The sequence below is a fragment of the Lissotriton helveticus genome, chromosome 3_1, assembly GCF_964261635.1.
Source record: "Lissotriton helveticus chromosome 3_1, aLisHel1.1, whole genome shotgun sequence".
In the NCBI taxonomy this organism is placed as follows: domain Eukaryota; kingdom Metazoa; phylum Chordata; class Amphibia; order Caudata; family Salamandridae; genus Lissotriton; species Lissotriton helveticus.
The window spans coordinates 206,453,518-206,476,901 of NC_136061.1; the positions used below are offsets into that span (position 1 = coordinate 206,453,518).

General features: G+C 43.7%; 1 long non-coding RNA gene across 2 annotated transcripts in view; it reads left to right on the top strand.

Annotated features, from left to right (window-relative positions):
- Nucleotides 1–23,384, top strand: part of LOC144824480 (uncharacterized) — a 950,201-nt gene that overhangs the window by 13,209 nt on the left and 913,608 nt on the right. The window contains exon 2 of one of the 2 annotated variants that reach the window (XR_013608971.1): nucleotides 16,857–16,947. This is a non-coding gene — a long non-coding RNA (uncharacterized LOC144824480). The remainder of the gene's footprint in view (nucleotides 1–16,856; nucleotides 16,948–23,384) is intronic. The other variant, XR_013608972.1, reaches the window with a different exon arrangement.

Sequence of the window (23,384 nt, forward strand, 5' to 3'; positions counted from 1 at the left end):
ATTAATCATACTGGGGTTCATATATTTATTGTTTTAATCCCATCTTGAGCGAAACGCCATGGCAAAACACCGTCTCGGTCGCCACTGCGATCTCTGTTGCAGTTTGGACAGTTTTTTGCAAAAATGTGATGTTGCAGGCTCATTCCTGGCCACCAGTATGTGGATTGCAATTCTTCCAGAGAATCCTTTAGCTTAAGGTGTCTAAGACCCTCACCCATATGTGCGTCTGCTATTAACAATATTCTCATGTTCATGTTTGGAATTACTCTATCCCCCACTCCAGGGATTTGAGCAGAAGGAACGGAGTTTGCATCGATTATGTATGTATAAGTGACGGGTAGCGCTGAGCAGTCGCCTTTTGATGGCGTTTTCACCGCCAGCATTATTTCCCCGTCAATGTATTTTTCTGAACGCTTTTTTGTAGCTACGGAAGCCGATTTAGTTGCTTCCGCTGTGGCTGTCTCAGCCAATGAATTCCCTGAAACGTGAACGCCATCACGTTCCTGACTCAGTGAATGTATCACGTGAGTCTTTGGTAGTTCTTTCTGTAAAAGAACTACTTGTTCCCAAAGCGATTTTTGCTTTATTGTGGCACCTGTGTCATCTTTGTAACCATTTTGAACCCATTTCTGCAAGTCGTTATTGTATGTTTTTACGCAGTAATACGAATCGCACACTATTAGTGTCGGGAATTCGCGATCGGCATTATCTAGCACCATTTTTAACGCTATTATTTCAGTTTGTTGTTCTGAATTATTTTCCACTGAATGTGTTTTAGTTACCAGAGGTCTCAATTTATCTTCGCGCCACACGTATTTAACAGTTTCGCATGTGGCGTTATAGGCTTGTTTTCCCCAAACCGAGGGTTGTGCATGTCCGTCTGTATATATTACACAGGCGTACTGTCATATGGGCAGAATGTCGATTGGCAGAGGATATTCTCTTTCATATTCTAGATTTTTTAATTTTTTCATTTCCGGGTCAAAATAGTATTTCACTCTGTCTGTAGCAAGAGAATTTTTCCATTGGATCCATTTTGGATTTAATGCCATAGTAGGTAAATTACATGGGCTTGTTAATGCCTCAAAGGCCGATTCTGCTGTTCTGACTGTAATCCGTCTGCCGTCAGCTTGGTCTCTTTCTCTTGCTACAGCCGTTTGAACCTCATGAACAATGTTTTCCTTAATGCTGAATGTTTTTTCAGCTTCTGTGTACAAATGTGATTTGTAAGCTATCGGTACCGTTTCTCCCTCATTAGAGGTTAGGTATGTGAATCCGCATCTTCCTGGGATGACCCGAATCACAAGGTTGCGTGTGTTATCGCGTGTTTGCAATTTTGTTTTAGCTAACATGTCTGTTTGCAATGATCTCAAAATTTCTGTGTGTTTTTGAGTCCAATTGATCGTTTTAAAATTTGGTCTTATTAGGTCATAGAGAGGTTTAACTCTCTCTGCATAATTTAGAATGTAAGTTCTTCCGAAATTCAGGAAACCTAGAATTGATTGTAAGTTTTTCAGCGTTCTTGGTGCTTGGATTACAGCGCATTTCTCTAAGAAATTGTCAGCCAGGGTTTTGCCTTCACTTGATAATTCATATCCTAAAAATAGGACAGTCAGATGGGCAATTCTTGACTTCTTGAAGTTGAATTTGTAACCCTACGCTGCGAACACAAGTATTATGGTGTTCACTCTTTTCAAGTGAGTATCCAAGTCATCATCTGTTAGATAGATGTCATCGACATAAGATAATGCCTCATCATCATACAGTTGTAGTAACTCTGTTACTCTCGCTGAGAATAATCCTGGGCTGTTCTTGAACCCCTGTGGCAAACGACAGAAATTTTTCTGCGAGCCATTTATTGAGAAAGCGGTCAAATATCTGCTTTCAGGTGCTATATTTTGACAAAAGAATCCATTAGAGATGTCTAATGTTGTTTTGTATTTTTTGCGCACTATGCTATTCATTAGTGCTGCACTGTGTGAGTTTTGTACTGCAAAGGTTTTGCAACATGAGTTAAGGTGTCTGTAGTCCAAAACTAGACGATATGAATCATCTGGTTTGGAGACAGGAAACAAAAGATTGTTCATTTGTGAGGTGCATGTTTCAATCACCCCCTGGTATTCGAGTTGATCTAAGATCTCGCTGACCTGTTTTTTAGCTTCTTGCTTAATTGGGTACTGCCTCTGTGCAGTTGGTTGTGATTTTAACTGGATTTTGTGAGGATAAGAGTCCTCATCCCATCCCACATGGTTTTTATATAATGCAGGAGCTTGGGCTATTTCCCACTTTCTTGCAAGTGTATATTGTTTATGAATTGGAATGTGATTTGAGAAGGCAGGCATAATCATTTCTTCGCCATGAGGGCACTCCCTGACAAACTCCGGTGGCCAGTCTTTTTCAGCTAAAAGGATGTCATAGCCTTTGGAGAGATTATCCCAAAATAGACCCCTTATTTTCCTAGTCTTATCTCCCTCTATACGTAATATTATTTCGTATATTTTATGAGGTTTGCTAACTCTGGTGTCTGCAGTTTCCACCTGAATAAATTCATTCGTGTCCACTGTCTCCAGATGATTCATCAGCATCTTGCGAGCTATGCTCACTTCTGCTGCGCTGTCTAGCATTGTCTGAGCCCACACTCCGTTTTTCAGCTGTGTCCTCAGGATCCTCGGCATGTTTGATTACTTTAATACTGGCTACCTTCTTCTTTGGGAATTGTAACTATTTATTTTGATGAGCAGGTTCCTTGTCTTTGGACTTGAAGTGCTCTTCCCTTTGTTCTGACCGTCCTCTTCTTTCCGATTTCTGCGAGGAAGTCTGAAAAGATCGAGATGGACGTGTATCAATATTTTGATATCTATCAGGTTTCTTCAAATTATCCCTATTTCTAAGGTTGTACTTTTTCTCAGAGGGCTCCCTCTGGGGAGACTTGTGTCCTTGGTCCGGAGATCTTACTCTCCGCCGAGGAGACCTTCCTCTGGACTGGAATCTTTTTTCTTTGGGAGTGGATTGTTTATTTCCATCCCAGCTCTTTTTTTGGAGAGGTTAGATTATTTTTAATAAATACCTTTTCAGGATTTTCAGTTAGTTGGGGTTTCACTGGTTTCCCACCCAAACTATCTCTTACTAGTTCTTCATAGGATTTTTCTATGATTCTGGCAAGTTCAAATAGTTGTTCTGCTATATCTGTTTCTTTCAACTTCTGGCGGATCGTCACAGATGCTGGTTTTCCTTTTATGTTGGATAGCAATAAAGCTGAGACCTGCTTGAAGTCTTTCAGTAATTTCATACCCAGAGTTAAAGCAGGTTCTGGACCGTATTCATTTTGAATCTGTTTTAGCACATCTGGTATTACTGACATGGATGGGACACCATGTGTTTTTGTGTAAATGGAAGCAAAGACTGTGCCCCAAGTGTCACAGTCCTTCCTCCACATGTGGTGCGATCCCCATTGGAAGGCAGATAGTCAGAATTCTGTGTTTCTCAGTAGGTGTAGTATCCGGAAATACTGCCTCTATTTGAGTGATTTTTTGTGCTAACCAGAATGGAATTTGTTCCCGTTTAATGGGTACTTTGCCTAGACAGGACTGTATGTTCTGTGGTGTGATTTTATTTGTGTTCCCCTGATGAGGGGTCTGCTGTGGAATTTTAATAGCTGGTTGGACTATTGAAGTCCGCATTACATATTGGACTAATTGTCTGTGTATTTTAATCAGTTGTTTTAGCTGTACTAAAAGTTCTGGTATTGACATTTTTTCAATGTCTGGATGTGGTGTGTAGCTGGCTAGAACCGGCCACGTTGCTCCTGGTCTACCTAGTGGACCGAGCCTGGTGATGTGATCATTATGTTTTAGGGCGCCTTTAAACCAGAGCAGGTGCTCTTGGTATTTTAATGGGATTTCCACCTCCTCGAAAGGAGTGTACTCATCCGGAGGTTCCTCTATTTTGTAATAGTGGAACTCTTGTGACAGCGTTTGCTGCTGGAAAGTTTATCCATGAATAGAATACCTCTGTCTGCCGATATTCGTGTGCCTCAATTACGAATATGACTGTACCACCTCTTGGTGTTAGTCCATTTTCTATAAGTTTAAGTGTTATAGTTTTTCTTATGCTGACCGGGATGATTATTGCATCTGGGTCCTGCTGTAGGAGACTTCTGTCTTCCGCTAGGAGTTGAGCTGCTAATCTAGCTGTCTCCCTATCTTCTTCATTGTCTGACATTTTACTGACAGGAAGGTTTTTTGTTGCAGATCAAGTTTTCAAGGAAACAAAGATTAGGTGCACAATATTTTGGAACACTGTATCCTTCAACGTTGAATAAACCAAAAACCATACATAGGAGTCTCCTCCTACTAAGTTTGGCGGATTTTTAACCTTTGACCCACTCCAGACGTCTTTGGAGTATTTATGGGAGAAAGGGTCTGTGTGAAAAAGCACGACTGAGTTACTCTAATGCCTTGCGTTAGTTTTATTGCCTTACCAAACGTTGGGCGCCATGTAGTGTAGTTCCTATATTCCCAATATGCTCTGCGCATTGGAATAATATCTTCAGTAGTGTAGACGTAGGACTGAGGTTAACTAGGTCTTTTACTGACGATATTAGACTTAAGTTTTGTGTGCCAGCTAGCTCAGAGTTCACTAGAAACTTTCTTGAATAAGCGAGGAGGAGTTTAACCTCCCTGGATAGACAAGAAGGGATTTAGTTTCTGACAACCATAGAACATGACAACTTTGCTCTCCCTGATCAAGAGTATATCTCTAGAGTCGTGTGAAAACAAAAGACAGCTATTTTACTCAGTCAATACGTGCGTACTTAGTTTCACCAGATTTGCAGAGAAAAGGAGAGACGGGCGTTTTCAATAAAAGGTGTCATTTATTGATCAGTCTCTTTTCTCATACAAGAGAAATTAATCGCTACAATTGTAATACTTATAGTTAAGTAAAGTGCATACAGTAAAAGCAGGAGTATAAAATAATACTGTAAAAGCATCGATATGGTTTCTTAGCCATATGTTACTTTAAAATGGATAAAAGATATACATACATATATACATTGACTAATCGTACTCAACTGTTGCTTCTAACTACGCCTACCCCTGCGTACCTGACCTAAGCCTAATACATGGGAAGGAGTAAGTAGCAGTTTAAGTTAAGTTTGGTTTGCCAAGAGTCTGACTCAAGAATTCTCTGTAAGGGGTTAGTCAGTTCAGTACCTGGGATTTAGAAGGCAAGAGGGCTGGTATCTCTTTCTCAGGACTCGGTATCCCAGTCACCCGCGAAGGTGGGCTGGAAACGCTGGAGGCTGGATTTCTCTGCAAGAGAAAAGACAGCGTCTTTCCTCAGCGCGTCAAAAAGGGAGGGGCAGCGTCCGTGGGCTCTCGCATCAGCTGGGCTCTCCGGCAAGTAGTCGCTGCTCCAAGCTCATCACCACCGTGTCTTTACTTAGGGCAGTGTCGGTATATTTATACCTGAGAGGTGCCGGGTTTGACGTAAGGATGGACATAAGACGTCAATTAAGAACTGGTCGTTCTTACATTCTTTGCAGGAGTTCTCGAACGAAATCAAAACAATAGCAGCGGGGATTTCCCAGGTTTGCTGGAGGCTTGGTTTGTTTAGAGAACTCGGTGTGCTTTCTAGGGGGCTGGAGGAATAGTGCTTGCTTAATGTGACAGCATGCGCTATGACTGATTTATGAAACGGGTTTCTGTGCCGTTGTATGGATATTAGTGATTTATAACCGGACAAGGGTCAGAAATTGGAGTATCGATACAGGTCCCTATATAAACACACTACAACACCACCGGACGACAATGCAAACAAGTGTACATCAAAGTCATACAATGTAGATGCTGTATTACAATGACCTGTTATCTATCAAAGGTTAACGACATGCACAGTGGTCAGCCTAAAGATAAAAAGTACAAAACAATATCACAATACGTTCAAGTACTGTACTTCAACATAATTTAAGGTATTCGAAAAACTAGGGAAAGGAAGCTGCCCTGTATACTCGCAAACAGGATATGGTTTCAGTGAATAGAAACCACTTCAAAAATATGAAAAGGCAGGAAACGCGAGAACGTAGCGCTCAACCATAAGTGCAAGCTTTTGCAGCCTTCGGTGTACTGTTCAAAGATAGCTAAATAAAAAACAGTGCATTTACTGCCATCTTTAATAGGGAGCAATGTGTGCTCAAGTCCAAACAGAAGGTGTCACATTTCCACTAATTAACACTATTAGCATTGTAAATGCCAAAGTTAGAATTTTCCACAAGTTAAAATAAAAAATACAAAAACTTTGTCATTTACAATAATAATCCCTCAAACTTTACTAATGCGAGCCCTATTGCATTGCAAATGCTTGTTTTTAGTGCAGTCCTCTCCTCCATAGTCCCCTCATAATTGAAATGTTTGCTGCTTCAGTAAGAATAATGGCACATGGGACATATTTTTTTATCAAAACTACCCTCAAGGCACCTGCCCATAATTTGTAATATTCCACAGTTTTTTTTAAACCTGTTCATATGATTTACTTTCTGCCATCACATCTGTCAGACAGGTGTCAGGAGACACATAGAAATTGACTTCATGCCAGCACACGGTTGTCACTGCTGTGCTCGGTTTCTGTGTAGTAGCATTATGCCCTTCCGGTAGGATAAGTCTGGGTGCTTTACCCTGTGCTTTCCTCTGTGGCCGTTTTTTGCTTTCACTATACTTTTTATCTCTATATTTGACGAGCTTCCTTGTTGGGAAATATTTTGACTGAGTTGCTGCTTAGCTAAAGTGTTTTGCACCACATACCGCATGCATCTTCTTTGGGGATAGCCTTTCTGTTGGTTCCAAGCTACCAAGGGTGAGCCAGAGATTCCTCAAAGAAACACTTTACCATTGCAGGTCAGACTGGACATTGTAAGAGCTCAGCCACAGTACACATCAAGACTGTGGCCGATCTTTCAGGCTTATCAAAAGATTCCTATTGCATCCAAGGTTACATAATCCTGGCAGAGCAGGGTGAAGTGGAACAGACATGAGGCACCAGATAAAGTGTTACCTTGCAATCAAAATCTGAATAAACAATACAGAGAACGTAAGGGCAGTGGTTGACGTGGGAAGGGGCAAAGCACAAATTCATTGTTTATAAATATGTCATTTTATCCAATGTCTATTGCTTCTGCATTTGCTTTTCTCAGGGCCATATGTATTCCCTTTTTTTTTATTCTCCCGTCTCCTCCTCCTCCTTCTTCTTCTTCTTTCTTCCTTATCCTAAAATTAAAAGTTTTGATTTTACATTGCACACTTATGGGCATATGTACAATAGAAGTGCCGGAGTGCGGTGTTAGCCTCCTTGGTTTAACACCACACTTTGCCACTTCTGAAACACAGGGCTGCACCATATTTTCAACAATATGGTGCAGCCCTGCGTTTCCCCCTGCGCTGGCGCTAAATTTAGCTACCCAGCGCCCATGCATGCACCCTTGCACCATAGTGCGTTGCAGGGGAAGATTGTTTATGTGCAGGAAGGGCACATAAACAATCAATGGTGTTTTGGTGTTTCCATATGTGCTGCAAAACGCAGCACGTATGGAAACAGCAAAAACAAAGAGAAATTTCTCCTTGTTGCCCGAGGGTAAATCCACGTTTTCCTTGGTCTTAATTTTAGCTCAGCCCCATATATATATCACCTTTGAAAGTATGGTTCAGCGTCAAAATCAATGGGTGTTGCGGTGGACCGCCCACCGCAACACCCATTGCCCTTCCTTTTCACGCTACGTACAGCGTGAAAGGGTGCCTTATTTACAAGGCAGCGTTAAGCCACTTTAAGTGAGTTAACGCTGCCATGTAAATAGGGCAAAGCCCCTATCGCCACCACGTCATGAAAAGTGACTTTGTGGTGGCGATAGGAGCTTGTAAATAAGCCCCTTAGTTGATTTCTTTTTACTTGATAGCATACATTTTAGTATATAGTCTACATTATGGTCTGATCCTTATAATCTGATAATTCAATGTCACTGGATTTATTACTTTGCATGATTCGATACATTTTATTGAAAAAAAATAAAGAGATATGTTATTAAAATATGGATTTGTGCTGCCCTCTCGTGCTCATGTGGATAGAGGTGGGGGTAGAGAATAGTAAAATGGGAACAAGCCAGAATTTCCACCTTGGGGAACCATATGTAGACAGAAACTATAGCATTTGTTTCACCCATTGAGAGATACCATGGGTGTACCACCTGGCTTGTAGAACATAACAATGCAAAACCACCCGCGCACAATTACATGCAGTCACTTTGCATCATGGATACAGGGCTCCAAGGGCCACAGAGAGAGGACGGACGTCTTCCCTATGATGTGGGAATGTCCTGTAATTACTCCATTTTGGAGCTAGATTGACAACACAATTATAAAAACAAAAGACAGAAGTCAATATGGCATTCCCGAGGCCTGCCTTCTGGGACTAGCCCCACGCCCCAAAAACAGAAAAGTAGGCACTACATGTACTCATTTTTATCCAGGAGGGCCATAACAAATCAATGAAAGTTAGCAACAGGTCCTCACACCTGACAATGTGAAGCAGTAGTTAGGAACCTTTTGAGTGCTGGGCAAACATTTTTGCACACTTTGCATGATCTCCACCCAGGCTGCACTACAACCTGGATGGAGAACATGCCCAGGCTTCCAGTACCTACCTGAGTGCCGAACCACAGCACTTAGACCAATCACAATGCTGCATTGCAGCATTGTGATTAGCTTAGGGGAGCCTGGGTGCTTCCAGTTTATTGCCCCAAAAGAGGTCAGGAAGAGGATGAGAGGACAGAAGAGTGGGGCAACCGGCCAGCCAGCCGGCCGGCAGGTAAGTGATTATTGTTATTTTGTTTAACCCCCTTCCCTTCCTTCTCCCCTCCCCGCCCACTACTGGTTTGTGGGAGCAGCTGCGACTGGCTTTGAAAGAGCCTAAGGTGATTAAAGCACGGACACACATATATGGGGCTGTTTTGCCTCAAGGAAATGATTTGGATTCATCTGGTTTGCTGGAACCAAATTGATTGATTTTACCTCTACAGATCGATTAATTATTTTCCTACGGTGAAAGTAGTTTGGCCACAGGATGAGAAGCCTATCAGCCTTCACACATGGATGATAGTTATTTCCAGGTTGCTCCTTCTTTAGAAGAAGACACACTGTTAAGGCATTTACTGGCCCTTTTTTCTTCTTGACGGGTTGAAACGTCGACATTATATGAAAGGCCTGGATTCAATAGATGGTGCACATAGGGGCAATTTAAAATTAATAGCTTTACCTTAATCTGATGGAAACAAAATGTGTTTTTACTATGTATTAGGTATGTTGGACAGGTCTCTATGTAAAGCAATATGCTATGTGTAATGGGTCCATAGCCCCCTTTTTCTTCTCCTTTCCAATGTGCATGAGGACCTTCTTTGAGCACCATTTGTATCACCAAAATCTTTCTGAGCCAAGAATTTAATGTAAATAATGTATTTATATTGCTGTTTTGTAATACATTTTCAAACTCTAAGAGTGAATTTTCTTGTGTGTGTAATTGTTTTATTATATCAAAGTTAGAGAAAGTTTTCTTTGTCTCTTCCGATTGGACTACTGTTGTCTGTATTATATGACATTCTACTTTGTTTTCACTGTTCTTTTATGTTGTACTTATATAGACATTGAACTATTATATTACTAATTGAATACTTATACAGTGAGGCTAGAGACCCAACACCTGGAGCAACCAGGAGATTGGTAGTCCCCCAGAAGTATAGGGCATTCAACTTGAAATTAGCTCATGATCTCCCCTTGGCTGGACATTTGGGGCATTTTACAACATGGGACGGGTTGGTCAACTATGTTTCCTGTCCCCAGGTGTCCGAGAAGTTTAAAGAGTTCTGATGCTCTTGCAACATTCATCAAGTCAATGGTAAGACAAGAGGGCAACCTAAGGATTCCTTTATCCTACCACATGTGGTTGGGATGCCTTTAGAGAGGGTGGGGATTGACATTGCCAGGATCCTAGACCCTGAAACATCTTCAGGGAACTAGTTCATTTTCGTAGTGGTGAACCATGCCACTAGGTATCCTGGTGTCATAACTCTGAGGAGAGTAATTGCAAGGGAAGTGGCCAGGGCCGTGTGTGGCATCTTTACCAGAGTGGGGTTACCCAAGGTGGTAATCTTAAAAAGGAGACAAGCTTCATGTCTGCACACTTGCAGGCTATGTGGGATGAGAGGGGTGACTAACAAGTTCACTGCCCCTTATCACAGCCAAACAAAAGGGCGTGTGGCGATATTCCGCAAGACCCTAAAAGGCATGATTATGGGGTTGTCTGACAAAGTCTGTGGAAGTGGAATGTCCCACTCCTCCTATATCTTTAATTTGCCTTCAGGAAGGTACCACAAATGAGAGTGACCTTCTTCCCCTTTGAACCTTTCCATTGGCATTCTTTTTGGGCCCCTTAAGACTTATACAAGCAGGCTGGGAGAAATCTCTCAATGAACCCACAGGGCATTTTGGGCTATGTGGTGGGTATGTGTTCCCACATGGATGAGTGCATGTAAAGGGCTAACAAAAACTTGGAGGCCAGCCAGAAACTTATTAAGCAGTGGTATGACTAAAAGTAACCCTGGTATGGAACCAGCTAGGTTAAAACGTGTGGGTGGTGAATTGTGCCCTGCATGGTAAGAAAATACATTGGTACCCTCAGAGACACCCATAGGGTGATCGTGTCAAGAAACCTGGGACTTAGAAACATTTTGGCTCCAAAGATCTCTGGAGGACTGTGACAAATTTGCCAAGTCAATCCTACGAAGGTGCCATGCTGCTGGCCCAAAGATTCAGGGTAATCCACTCTATGGTTTTGAGCAGCATCAAATCTGTTTCAGTGGGACATTGCAGAGAGGGGATTCGGACTCATAATGCCCTATACAGCTTGCAGCCTTGCCCCTCTGGTGGAATAGAATCCTAGCTTCAAAAAAGTGACTAGCTAGCGAGGGTCCTTCCTTGTGTTGAATATTGAATTTGGTCTGCTTGGAGTGTCCCCGCAAAAAGTCAACTGCTTCACCAAGACCTCATCTGATGATTATCCGGTCACATAGTGGCCACCTCAGCCACAAGTTGCTGTCTTTGCCCTGCTGAGGACTTTTGATTTGCATTTCACAGTTAAGGGTGTGATTTAGATCTTGGCGGATCAAGTTCTGGTGTGGCTTTTTGGGCCGTCTTCCTATCCGCTGGCTTAGCGGTCTGCCCACCCTATTTAGATGTTAGTGGGTCCATAGACAAAATATCACCGCACTCTCACCATCATTGCCAGAAAATCACAACCACATCAACGGTGGGATAGGCAAAACCGCCTGTCAGAGGGAGCATCGTCAGTTTCCCCACCGGCCAAATCATAATGTGCCTTTCAGCTGACCTGAGTTAGCGCAATAGAAGGGATATAGAGCAGAAACTATTTTTGTTCACACTTCCTGTTCTGCCATGGATCCGATCTTCCAAGTCCCAGCGCTGCTGCTGCTTCTTGATGACTAACAAAACCAACACCGCCATGGATGCAATCAATGGCAAGCTCCACTTTTACTTGTTACTTATTGACATGTCTGTTAACATTTGCACTGGATTTGGGCATTTATAATTCTCTCTAACACGCAATAGCGTACCAATGTGCAATACATATGTCTGTAATGTTGACGTTTAAGAAATTTAAAGAAACACACCTGTATGATCACATTGTATGTATAATTTGGTTCAAGCTGCCTTAAAAAAAATAAACACTTGCAAAAAAAAAAAAGGATATCCAAATAAATATAAAAAAGTCACCATACAGTTGTGTCCAAATACTTTTCTAAAATTCCCATATAAATAACATATGCAACACACATCATAGGGATAAGTGCAATGTAACATGATGCAGAAATTGCACTACACAAGGTTTGACATTTACCTTGGAAATTAACAGTAAAATCAATGCCAGACACAAATTAAAAGTATTCAACATATACATCTAGGTAACATTTCCCCTTGTTTAGTGCAAGTCATGTATTGCATCCGATTTCAATAGCCACAAATGTGTTCATACTGATCATCAATTAAGGTGAAACAATCACACCTGTAGTAACACATCCAGAAAACATTTGTAATATCAATTAGTAGGAGCAAGTGGCCATTAATATGAATAATGCATGCACCTAAATTAAAATTACCATTACATTCTATGTTAACAAGTGTATGTACTTACTAAAGTAGACATTAAAAAAATCAGTTGTATTACTACCATCATGGTGAAGGAAAATAAGTACTTCACATTTCACTCAGAAACATTGCTAGGAATCAAATAATTGCCAAGGCAAAATAATGGTAGGACTAATTTGGCGAAATCAAAAGTATGGATTTATTCCACAAAATTTGATATGGCTCTCAAAATAATATTCACACCAAATGGCAGCCCATAAAGTCAAATATTGTGCTCTTTTGTGCAGTGCCACAAAACCTGCCTCCTACTTGACTGCCAAGGGGATCTCCTCAGGAAGGGGCATCTAGTGGGCTGAGCAGGCACCTCAAAGATCTTCTATGGAAGGGGAGATTTAGGTTTGGAGGGGTGCCTTTGGATGTGGCAGAGGGTTGTGGATTTAGGAGGGGTGTTCTTACATTTGGTAGGGGTGGGTTGGGTTGAGATGTGGAAGGGGTGGCTTGTGATGTGGAAGGTGTAGATTTGCAGGTGGGGTGGTTTGGGCTGGGATGTGGAAGGGGGTTGGGGTGTGGAGGGGGTAGATTTGAATTTGCTAGGGGTGGGTTATGGCATGGGTAAAAAGGATATAATCTATGAGGAATGGATAGAGTGTTCAGCAGGGAATTGGGTTTGAGAGGTAAAGGGAGTGACAGTGTCTGATGTGCATGTGCCTGTTGAGGATGCAGGTGCTTCTGGCTCTGGTGTATGTCATGCACAATTGGGCGTGTCTTGCATCATAGGTGTCTGTTGTTTGGATGAGTGTGGGAGTTTGAGTTTTGTGAGTGTGAATTCTAAAGTGTTTGTGTGTGTGGATGTGTGTGCTGTGAAGGCGCTAGGTGTGGCTGTGGTACATGTGGGTGTGGTAGTAGCTGCAGTGTCTGTGGAGGTGATGGGTGTGGTGCATGTGGATGTGATGTTACTTGCAGTGGCTAAGGGTGTGCTACTGGTAGCGGTGGGGTCATGTGTGTGGTGGTGGCAGAGGTATCTGTGGTTACCCTTGTGGGGGTGGGGCATGTGGGTGTAGTGGTGGTTGGAGTGTCTGTGAATGTGCTTATGGTGGGGGTTGTGCATGTAGGCGTGCTGCTGTCTGCAATGTCTGTGGATTTACTAGGTGTTGGGGGTTGTGCATGCAGGTGTGCTGCTGGCTGCGGTGTCTCTGGATGTGCTGGTGGTGGGATGGTCATGTGGGTGTGGTGGTAGCTGCAGTGTCTGTATGTTTGGTTGTGTGCCTGTTTTTTTTGTGGTCTCTGTGTTTATGTGTGTGCGCTGCTTGTGGGTGTTAGAATGAGTGTGCCAAAGTGTGAATGTGCTTGTGACAGGGTTGGGAATAGGGAATTTGGATGGGAAAGGGGCAGGAGGTGGGTCACAAGGTTGGGATGGTTGGAAGGATGCGGTCAGTGAGGAGGACAGACCTTGAAAATACCTCTATGCCAGCCATACTACTATGAATGCCTTCCAGGTAAGCTACCATTTATTGTATATGGCAGCTAGGTACCTGGAAGGCATTCAGGAGTGCAGTCTGGCCTACAGCGATGCTGCAAAGAAGGTCAATTGCCTCCTCACTCAGGCCAGTGAGATGTCTGGAGTGAAGGAGATGCCACCTCTTTCAGGGGTGCAGAGTGTGCCAACTGCAGGGAGCAAGAGGAATTGTGTATATGGTATTCTGGGGCGGACAAGGATGCAGTTGTAACAGGAGCAGTAGCGTCCACCACCACTAGGAACTGGTCGCTTGAGGAGGCCTCCGAAGAACATGTTGAGCTGAAGCCATCCTTCCCAGTCGCCTCACCCCCGTGGCACTGTGTCCCTTGCTGTTGGTGGTCTCACCAGGTGAGACCCAGTGTCCAGGTGCTATCCCTCCTTCATGGCCAACATCTCCTTTGTCTGCTTCGGATGATGCTGAAAAGACATATACAATAGATTTGTTGTAGCGGTGTGAATAGAACTGAGCAACAACTATGAGCAAAAAACATTATCCTTGTTTCATATTGCACATGACAGTTCTGTAATTCCCCATGAAAGCTCCTACATCAAATATCATCTTTCCTCTTAACCATAAACATTTCTCTAAAGGAACTGTTCAAAATCTCTGAATGGTTGACCTTTGTTCTCCAGAACAGTAAACGTATGTCACCAATTAGTATATATACCAAATATACCTTTGGACACTGTGTGTATAAAGTCTAAAAAGCTGCGTCAATGGCATACACTAAAAGTAAAATATGAATCAATGTGTCTCAACAAATACTGTAATGTTGTAACAATATTTGTAGAAACTGTAAGCCAGTCTCCTTTATTTGCCCATTTCACAATGGTAACACTTACCTCAAATAACTCAAGTATTGTTGAAATGTACAACTTTTTATATTACTTTCAGTACTTAAGTAGCTTATCAATGTAACACACAATATGTATTTACCTATGCCATTGAAGACATGTAGACCTATTGTCATTGTGGATTGACAAATGACTCCAATAGCATAAGTAAATACATAGGTACATTGATATATTACTAATACACTCGGTGCACCATGACACGCCCCCAGCGCATCCGAGAGCCACTTCACCTTCGATGGACACGATGACCAGGCGCTCTTCAGCAACGCCTCCTATGCACCACGACATGCACCCAGCGGGTCCGAGTCTCGCTTCTCTTCCATGTGTCCAAGATCACTGGGCACACCTTCCAAGGGTCTAAAGCTGCCGCAACACACGCCCACCGCGTCGCTTGGAACTTCTCTGGAAACTATCTATCTATCTATCTATCTGTCTGTCTGTCTGTCTGTCTGTCTATGCCTATCTGCCTATCTATCTGTCTGTCTGTCTGTCTGTCTGTCTGTCTGTCTGTCTGTCTGTCTCTCTGCCTGTCTATCTATGCCTATCTATCTGTCTGTCTGTCTGTCTGTCTGTCTGTCTGTCTGTCTGTCTGTCTGTCTGTCTGCCTGTCTGCCTGTCTATCTATGCCTCTTTCTATCTATCTGTCTGTCTGTCTGTCTGTCTGTCTGTCTGTCTGCCTGTCTATCTATGCCTATCTGTCTATCTATCTATCTATCTGTCTGTCTGTCTATGCCAGTCTATCTATGTCTGTCTGTTTTTTGCCTGTCTGTCTGTCTGTCTGTCTGCCTGTATGCCTGTCTATCTATGCCAGTATATCTGTCTGTCTGTCTGACTGCCTGTCTGCCTGCCTGCCTGTCTGTCTGTCTGTCTGTCTATCTATGCAAGTCTATCTATCTATACCAGTCTATCTATCTACCTTTGCAAGTCTGTTTGTCTATTAGTAATGAAGATTATGAAAACACTAAAAATACAGCATTAGCAAAGCAAGAGGCAGACGGCCAATGCCAGACCGTTTGGCTTTGTTAGGTGTGGTGTTATCCATCCATCCATCCTTCTGTCTGCCTGCCTGTCTGTCTGTCTGGCTTTCTGTCTATTTTTTCCAGCCTATCTGTCTGTATTTGCATATATATCTATCTATCTGTCTAATCGTATATCTATCTATCACCTATCTTTGCAAGTCCCTCTATGCATCTGCAAGCCCCTCTACCTATCTTTCTTTGCAAGTCTATCTATCTATCTATCTATCTACCTATCTACCTATCTACCTATCCATCTATCCACCTTTGCAAGCTTGTTTGTCTAATTGTAATGATGATTGCAAACGTACTACAAATAAAACATTAGCAAAGCAAAAGGCTGACCGCCAATGCCAGAAACGTTGGCTTTCTTTTGTGTAGTGTTAGCTAAGACCTTTTGATTTTACTAAAATTATGTGTATAATCTGTTGTGTCATTTGTATTTTTCTTCCACCCACTTCAACATACATTGTGGGCCAGTGGGTCATGTCTCTTGAGCCTTTGGCTGACTTTACTGTGAGTTTCAACATTCTGCTTTTTCACAAGGAGTCCATCCATATACAAAGGTGTTCCCTTCAGTGCCACGAACACCCACAGTAATGTGAATTTTTATAGAAATAAACATATGTCTTTAGCTATTTTTAAAAACAAAATTATTATTGGGAAACACAGCATCTTCTTGTACAATAAAGTTTATTTTAAAACCATGAGAACAAAATACGAATTGCCAAAGAAAACACTTGGCACCCAAAGTCAGACCTATTGACTTTGTTAGTGCTTGTTTTCTTCTGTAATAATCCTTAATTTGTATACCCTGCTTGGTTTTGACTTTGAATGTTGTCCCAGATCCTGCATCTCAACCCCTTTAATTTATTAGTTGGAAGCGCTGATAACATCAAGAGGCAGACAGTGCCATGTCAGTGCAAATTAGTGTTGCTGAAAAGAAAGAAATGTGCTGCTGACTCCACAGCAGCAAGCCAAGCGTCACATCTGACGGATGACCCCTGCAGGGAGAGATAGGGGACATTTACAGAGCATGAACTGGGAATCATTGTGGAGGAAAATTATAGGTTGGTGGAAAAGAGCCTCCATTACTTGCCCTAATGTAGAAATAAACAGGCAAGTGCACAGAATCAGAGCTGTCGGTGTCGGAGCAGTAAGTAGCTTGCTGTTTTACCAAAGAAAGAGTGGGACGGGCGCACATAATGTGATATAATGCTGCAGCATATAGTGAAAGTAATACAGAATACCTTCTTGCTCCTACAGCGGTGGTAATTGAGAGCACCTGGAGAGGCTGTTGCAAGAGTAGGCAACATACATGTGAGGCCAGAAGCCTGTAAGTGAGCCCCCATTAAAGGTAACAATGTATTAATTTAAGTGCAACACAGTGTTAATAAGGCCTACACACTGTAACAAGAGACAGTAACACAAAATTGAAATTTACCCTAGCAAAGCCAATAGGTCTGGGCTTGGAAAGATGTGTGTTGGTTATTCTGTTATTTTTATTGCGATCAAATGGTGAAAAAAAAAATAATCATGCTGCCATCTAAACAATGGCAGCCGTATGCTTGTAATAAACAGTGTTTTTATTTAAAAATAAATTAACTTCTGAATACAATTTTAATTTGAAAAGTAGTGTTGCTTCCTTTCGGGCAGATGTACATGGAACAGGTATAGTTTTTTTTTTTTATATATATTTTTATTTTGCCATAATGAACAGTGTGACTGCAGCAAAAACATTGATGCTAATAATACCATAGATATACATCAATATAAAGCTAATAAAAACCATTATCAGCTAAAACAATATACCAAAAACAGAGCTATATACAATAGGATAAAAGACATAAAATGTAGCAGCATTTTATCATATAGCTCTCATCCTAAATAATTATTACCATACATTTCATTCTGACTGTGTAAATGGAGTAACCCAAGTTGTAACCAGGCCCCAGATCTTTTTCCCTTTAGTTCTACCTTTTCTACCTCTTTGCTCATAAAGTGCTTTTTCTAGATTATAGATATGCAAAATTCGACCTTTCCATTATTGAAAAGTCGGGGTTGGGGATCTAACCAGGTTGAGGCAACACAAAGGGGTCGATTCCGATTCGGGAAAAAAAACGTCTGTATGATTTGTATCCGGAGCCCTCTCCGTACAAATCGTACCCGTCCGTCCGAGTCGCGTAGTACGATCCGTATTCCGTGAATTCTTCCGAATTGTCGCGATCCGTATGTATTGCTAGGCTGAAACCGTGAACCGTACGACTCGTACATATGCCGTACGACTCGTACACATGCCGTCCGACCCGACGAGTACGATCCGGACCGGGGTATGAGGACGCGATTTGTACGGTCCACGTCAGGTAAGGGCGAGTCATACAGAAAAGCACACAAACACATACACACCGTACGGTCCATACCCCCCATGATCGCAGGGGTACAGTGAGTACCCCTGTGATCATAGGGTGTACGCACCGTACCCCATGTACGATGGGTGTACGCACCGTACCCCATGTACGTGAGTGCACGAACTCTGATTTTACGGCTGTTTTCAGCTCCCGTGGAAAAAAGGTCATACGGTGCGAACCCGACACGTATCGTACTTGCTGGGTCGTAAAAACCAGTCGCGAACCATACAGATGTCGCGTACAGCGGGTTCCGAGGGAGAATCGTACGGAGATTAGAGTTGTACGGTCTCTGTACGACTCGTACGGAGTACGGCTCCTGGTACGAATCGTACTTCGCCGTACGTATGGGGGACGTTGCAGGGCACGATTCGTATGGGAAAAACGCTCCGAACGGCTATTCAGATCGGTTTTTCCCGAATCGGAATCGGCGCCAAAGTCTATAAACTGACATTGCAATGAGGATGAGCTATTGTCGCATTGTTCCGGCTATTAATTCATTCACCCCGAATTACATAGGTTGAAGTGACAAAGGAACATCCTGTTTTAAAACAAGCAGTACAAAAGCGGATATTTCACGACCCAGTCGCTCAATGCAAGTGGAGAAAATGTGTATTATGCCTTACGCCTAAAACAGTAATTTCCCTCCACTCCTCCCCATTTCACAATTTTCGTAGGTGTGATATAAAGGTCAAACAGGGTCTTGAAATGTTGTGACATGCAAATTAGCAGAGCACAGCACGGAGTTCCCCAATTCGACTGATTTAAAAAAACAAGAAACCATAACCCCCAGTTTATACTGCCATCTTAGCCTGTGCTTATCTATATCGTCTGGCAGCCCTTCCAGCAGGCAACTATAAAGTTGTGAGATTGAGGAACCCAAGCTATGAATTAACAATTCAATTAACACCACCTGCCCAAAGTCTGCAGCCCCGCCAGCTTTTTAAAGAAGGAAGTCCCTTAACAGAAAAAAAAATTTAAAATCACGGGGCCTATAAGTAAGTAAGTAAGTAAGTAAAGGGGGTTTTGTCATGCGCAAACTTAGCCCAGTGGGCGTCAAGGCGCCTAATTCCAAATCCAGCTCATAACAGATAACCCTGCAGCTCAACCTGTGTAGGCTCTGGAGAAGCACCACGTTTTTAAGGCCTTTTTGAAGAGCGATAGAGAAGGTGAGGTCTTCAACTCCATCGGCAGGATGTTCCAGAGCTGTGGCGCAACGACGGAGAAGGCCCTGGCTCCCCATCTGGTGAGCTTAAAACGGGGGACAACAAGTTGAAGTAAACCCGAAGAACGCAAACAACGAGTAGGGTGATAACGGGTAAGCAGGGAGCTGATAGCGCCATTAGATCCATCCTCGAGAGCTCTATAGGTCAGGCACAGAATTTTAAAATATATTCTGTGCTGAATAGGCAGCCAATGAAGATCTCTCCTCGCAGCAGTAGCAGAAGAGGACCTAGGAAGATCCAAGACAAAGCGTGCAGCAGCATTCTGCACGATTTGCAGTCGATGTATGCGGCCCTTGTTGGATTCCATGTAGAGCGAGTTACAATAGTCTAGTCTGGACCCAACAAGGGCGACTGCAATCTGCTTGCGTGCTTGAAGAGACAAATAGCTGCGAATTCTATTGAGCGTCCTGATCACACCCCAGCAGGTCGAAACAGTCCGATTCACCTGTAGGGACATCGAGAGTGAAGTATCGAACACCACACCCAGATTTCTGGCAGATTGCGAGGGAGTGGGGCAGGTGCCAAGCGAGGAGGGCCACCATTCACTCGACCAGATATCATGGTCCTTCCCAAAGACCAAGACCTCAGTCTTGTCGCCATTTAGCTTCAGCGAGTTGACAACCATCCAATCTGCAACATGTTGCATACAGGACCTGAAGCTAGAGGCAGATGTTATGACAGAGGACTGAGTGAGTGAAACCATGATCTGGGTGTCATCGGCGTATGATACCACCTCCATCCCCTGCGATCTTACAAGCCTAGCAAGGGGGGCCACGTAGATGTTAAACAGGGTCGGACTTAATGCCGACCCCTGTGGCACCCCACATTGCAAAGACTTTGCTGGGGAGAGGTGGTTGCCGAGCATCACTCTCTGTTCCCTATCAAGGAGAAAGGAGTTGAGGAGACTCAGGGCCGAGCCAGTGACACCTGCCTCCCTAAGCCGAGATGTTAAAATGGCAGGGGACAGAGTGTCAAATGCGGCCGTGAGGTCCAATAGCACAAGAATGGTGGTTTGTCCAGCGTCAACCTTGCGTCGGATGTTATCGACTACAAAGGTGAGAGCAGATTCTGTGCTGTGCTGTTTTCGGAAACCATGCTGGGTGATATCAAGATACTCCGAGGCTTCAAGGAAGGAAGATAAGTGGCGGTTCAGGTGTGCTTCTAAAATTTTAGCCGGTGCAGGGAGCAGAGAAATGGGTCGGAAATTTTTCAGAAGACCAGGATCAAGTGAGGGCTTCTTAAGGAGCGGCCTCACAATGGCCTTCTTCCATATTGATGGAAAGGAGCCTTGAGCTATGACCTTATTCATCACCTCAAGCAGGGGAGGAAGGAGGCTGTTCCTACACTCTTTTAACTTTTTAAGAGGCAGTGGATCTAATGGAGAAGAAGACTTCGTCTTGTCCAAAAGAAGATTCAGTCCCTCCAAAGACATAGGGGGGAAATCGGAGAGGAGACTGGAAGGAGCTATGTCCAATGCCTCAAAGGAGCATATGCCAGGAAGATGATTTTCAACCAGGGAGAGACGTTGTACTTCTAGGGAAGTATGAATGTCAAAGATTTTTTTTATGAAAAAAGTCTGCAATGTCGTCACAGAGACGTTGAGAACTAACTACGGGGTCAGGAAGTTGGAGGGAGCATAGTGAGTCCGCGATTTTAAACAGCTCCCTAGCGGAAGTGAGTGAGCTAGTCAGATTGGAGAAGTATTCCTGCTTCTCCATTATCACTTTCAGCTTATACTCCCGTAGAGCAGACTTATGAGCCTCCCTATCCATGGGGTCCCAGGATTTCCTCCATCTCCTCTCACTGCTTCTGCAACCCTGTCTTAGAAGTCTCAGATGGTCCGAAAACCATGGCGCTGATGGCTTCCGCCGGGCTACATATCGCAGGGATGCGGGGGCAAGTTTTTCTACTGCATTAGTGATGGAGTCCTGCAGAACTTGTGCTGCCTCATCCGCGTCTTTAAGGGAGAGAGCCTCTGGTGTGGGAACAAAAGGGACAAAAGCCTCATTCGTAATGTTTCTAAGATTTCTTCTAGAAACGAAAGGGGTAGTCCCCTTCTTAATGGAATTAGAGGTGGAAAAGGTTAAATAGAGAGGAACCGCAAAGTGATCAGTCCACACCAATGGTAAGGGTGTGCCACTCGAGAGTTTACGATCATTAGAGAAAACTCCATCAAGGATGTGACCTGCTGTGTGAGTGGCTGTAGTCACAAGCTGGACAAGATCACAGGCTCCAAGAGATTCGACCAATGAAAGCGTGTCCTTAGACTGGGCCTCATCAAGATGGAAATTGAGGTCACCCAGAACGGTGAAAGAGGGCTTTCCAAAGTATGGCTCAAGGATCCTAAGTATGTCAGAGGCAAAGTTAGCTCTATGACCAGGCGGCCTGTAGATCAGTATGCCCGTAAAGGAAACTGAAGGGGCACATGCGATACAGAAGTACAGGGCTTCAAAGCGATCTTGGGGCGAGGAAAGTGGAGTAACCGTACATAGTAAGGAGGATTTGCAAAGAATCGCAATCCCTCCTCCTCTACGTTTAGGTCTATCGAGTCTATGTAGAGAATAGCCCTCAGGAATGGCTAGGAGGAGGTCATGTCCAGAAGAATCAGTGGCCCAGGTCTCTGTAATAAATACCCAGTCTGGCTGCCTTTCATCCACAAAATCATGAAAGGCAAGATTATGTCTAATCAGTGAGCGCACATTTAATAAAAACCCCGTGTTACAAGAGACAGTGCACCTTGAGGAAGAAAGACAGGGGCTGGTGCGACCGATGGCAAGAGGGTGGAAGGAAGAGGAACAGGCCAAACAGCAGGGAGAATGTAGTAGCTCTAGCGGAGTAAAACGATATACAGAGGGGCATGCGGGAGGTCTAAGGGCCAGAAGCGAAGATGAAGCATAGCGAATAAGAATCTTACCGAGGAGCAGAGGAGCGGAGACCAGGTCCAGCCCGACCTGCAGCCCGTCCTCAGCGCGGACGGGCGCAGACGGGCTGAACTCAGGCGTAACTCCGGCGGAAATCCGGCGATCCCGCTGCGCGATGACGCTGCGCGTAAGCATGGCTGCAATTTATGTTGGTCCAGCCTCCTAAACGAGGACTAGACCGCGCGATGACTCAGCCCTCAACCAATATGGCCCCCAAAAACGAGACTCTGGCGAGGGACCCGCAAAATGCGGTGTTTAAACAGATTAGAGTGCGAGTGAAGGTGGCAGCGTGCAGGTAAGCGTGGCCAACAATTTTAAAAGCTAAAAAGGATGTTCCTAAATAAAAATCCTAACAAAGCAAAAACGCGGTATTTTAAAATTTTAAAGCTGCACAATGTTGGAGCGCTGCGGAGAAATGCGCTATGCTGTAGGGGCACTCACCTGAATTTGCCTGCAATTTATGCTGGTCCAGCCTCCTAAACGAGGACTAGACCGCGCGATGACTCAGCCCTCAACCAATATGGCCCCCAAAAACGAGACTCTGGCGAGGGACCCGCAAAATGCGGTGTTTAAACAGATTAGAGTGCGAGTGAAGGTGGCAGCGTGCAGGTAAGCGTGGCCAACAATTTTAAAAGCTAAAAAGGATGTTCCTAAATAAAAATCCTAACAAAGCAAAAACGCGGTATTTTAAAATTTTAAAGCTGCACAATGTTGGAGCGCTGCGGAGAAATGCGCTATGCTGTAGGGGCACTCACCTGAATTTGCCTGCAATTTATGCTGGTCCAGCCTCCTAAACGAGGACTAGACCGCGCGATGACTCAGCCCTCAACCAATATGGCCCCCAAAAACGAGACTCTGGCGAGGGACCCGCAAAATGCGGTGTTTAAACAGATTAGAGTGCGAGTGAAGGTGGCAGCGTGCAGGTAAGCGTGGCCAACAATTTTAAAAGCTAAAAAGGATGTTCCTAAATAAAAATCCTAACAAAGCAAAAACGCGGTATTTTAAAATTTTAAAGCTGCACAATGTTGGAGCGCTGCGGAGAAATGCGCTATGCTGTAGGGGCACTCACCTGAATACTAAATCTTTCCCGATTTATGTCAAAGAAAGCTATGTATTCCCCAGCCAAGAGATCCCCGATCCTATAAAAGACACTTCCTCCACACCTTGCCAAGCACTCATCTTGTAGGGCCATCGGGAGCTGATCATTTCCAGTCAAAGGAGTATACCTATTAAACCCACCTA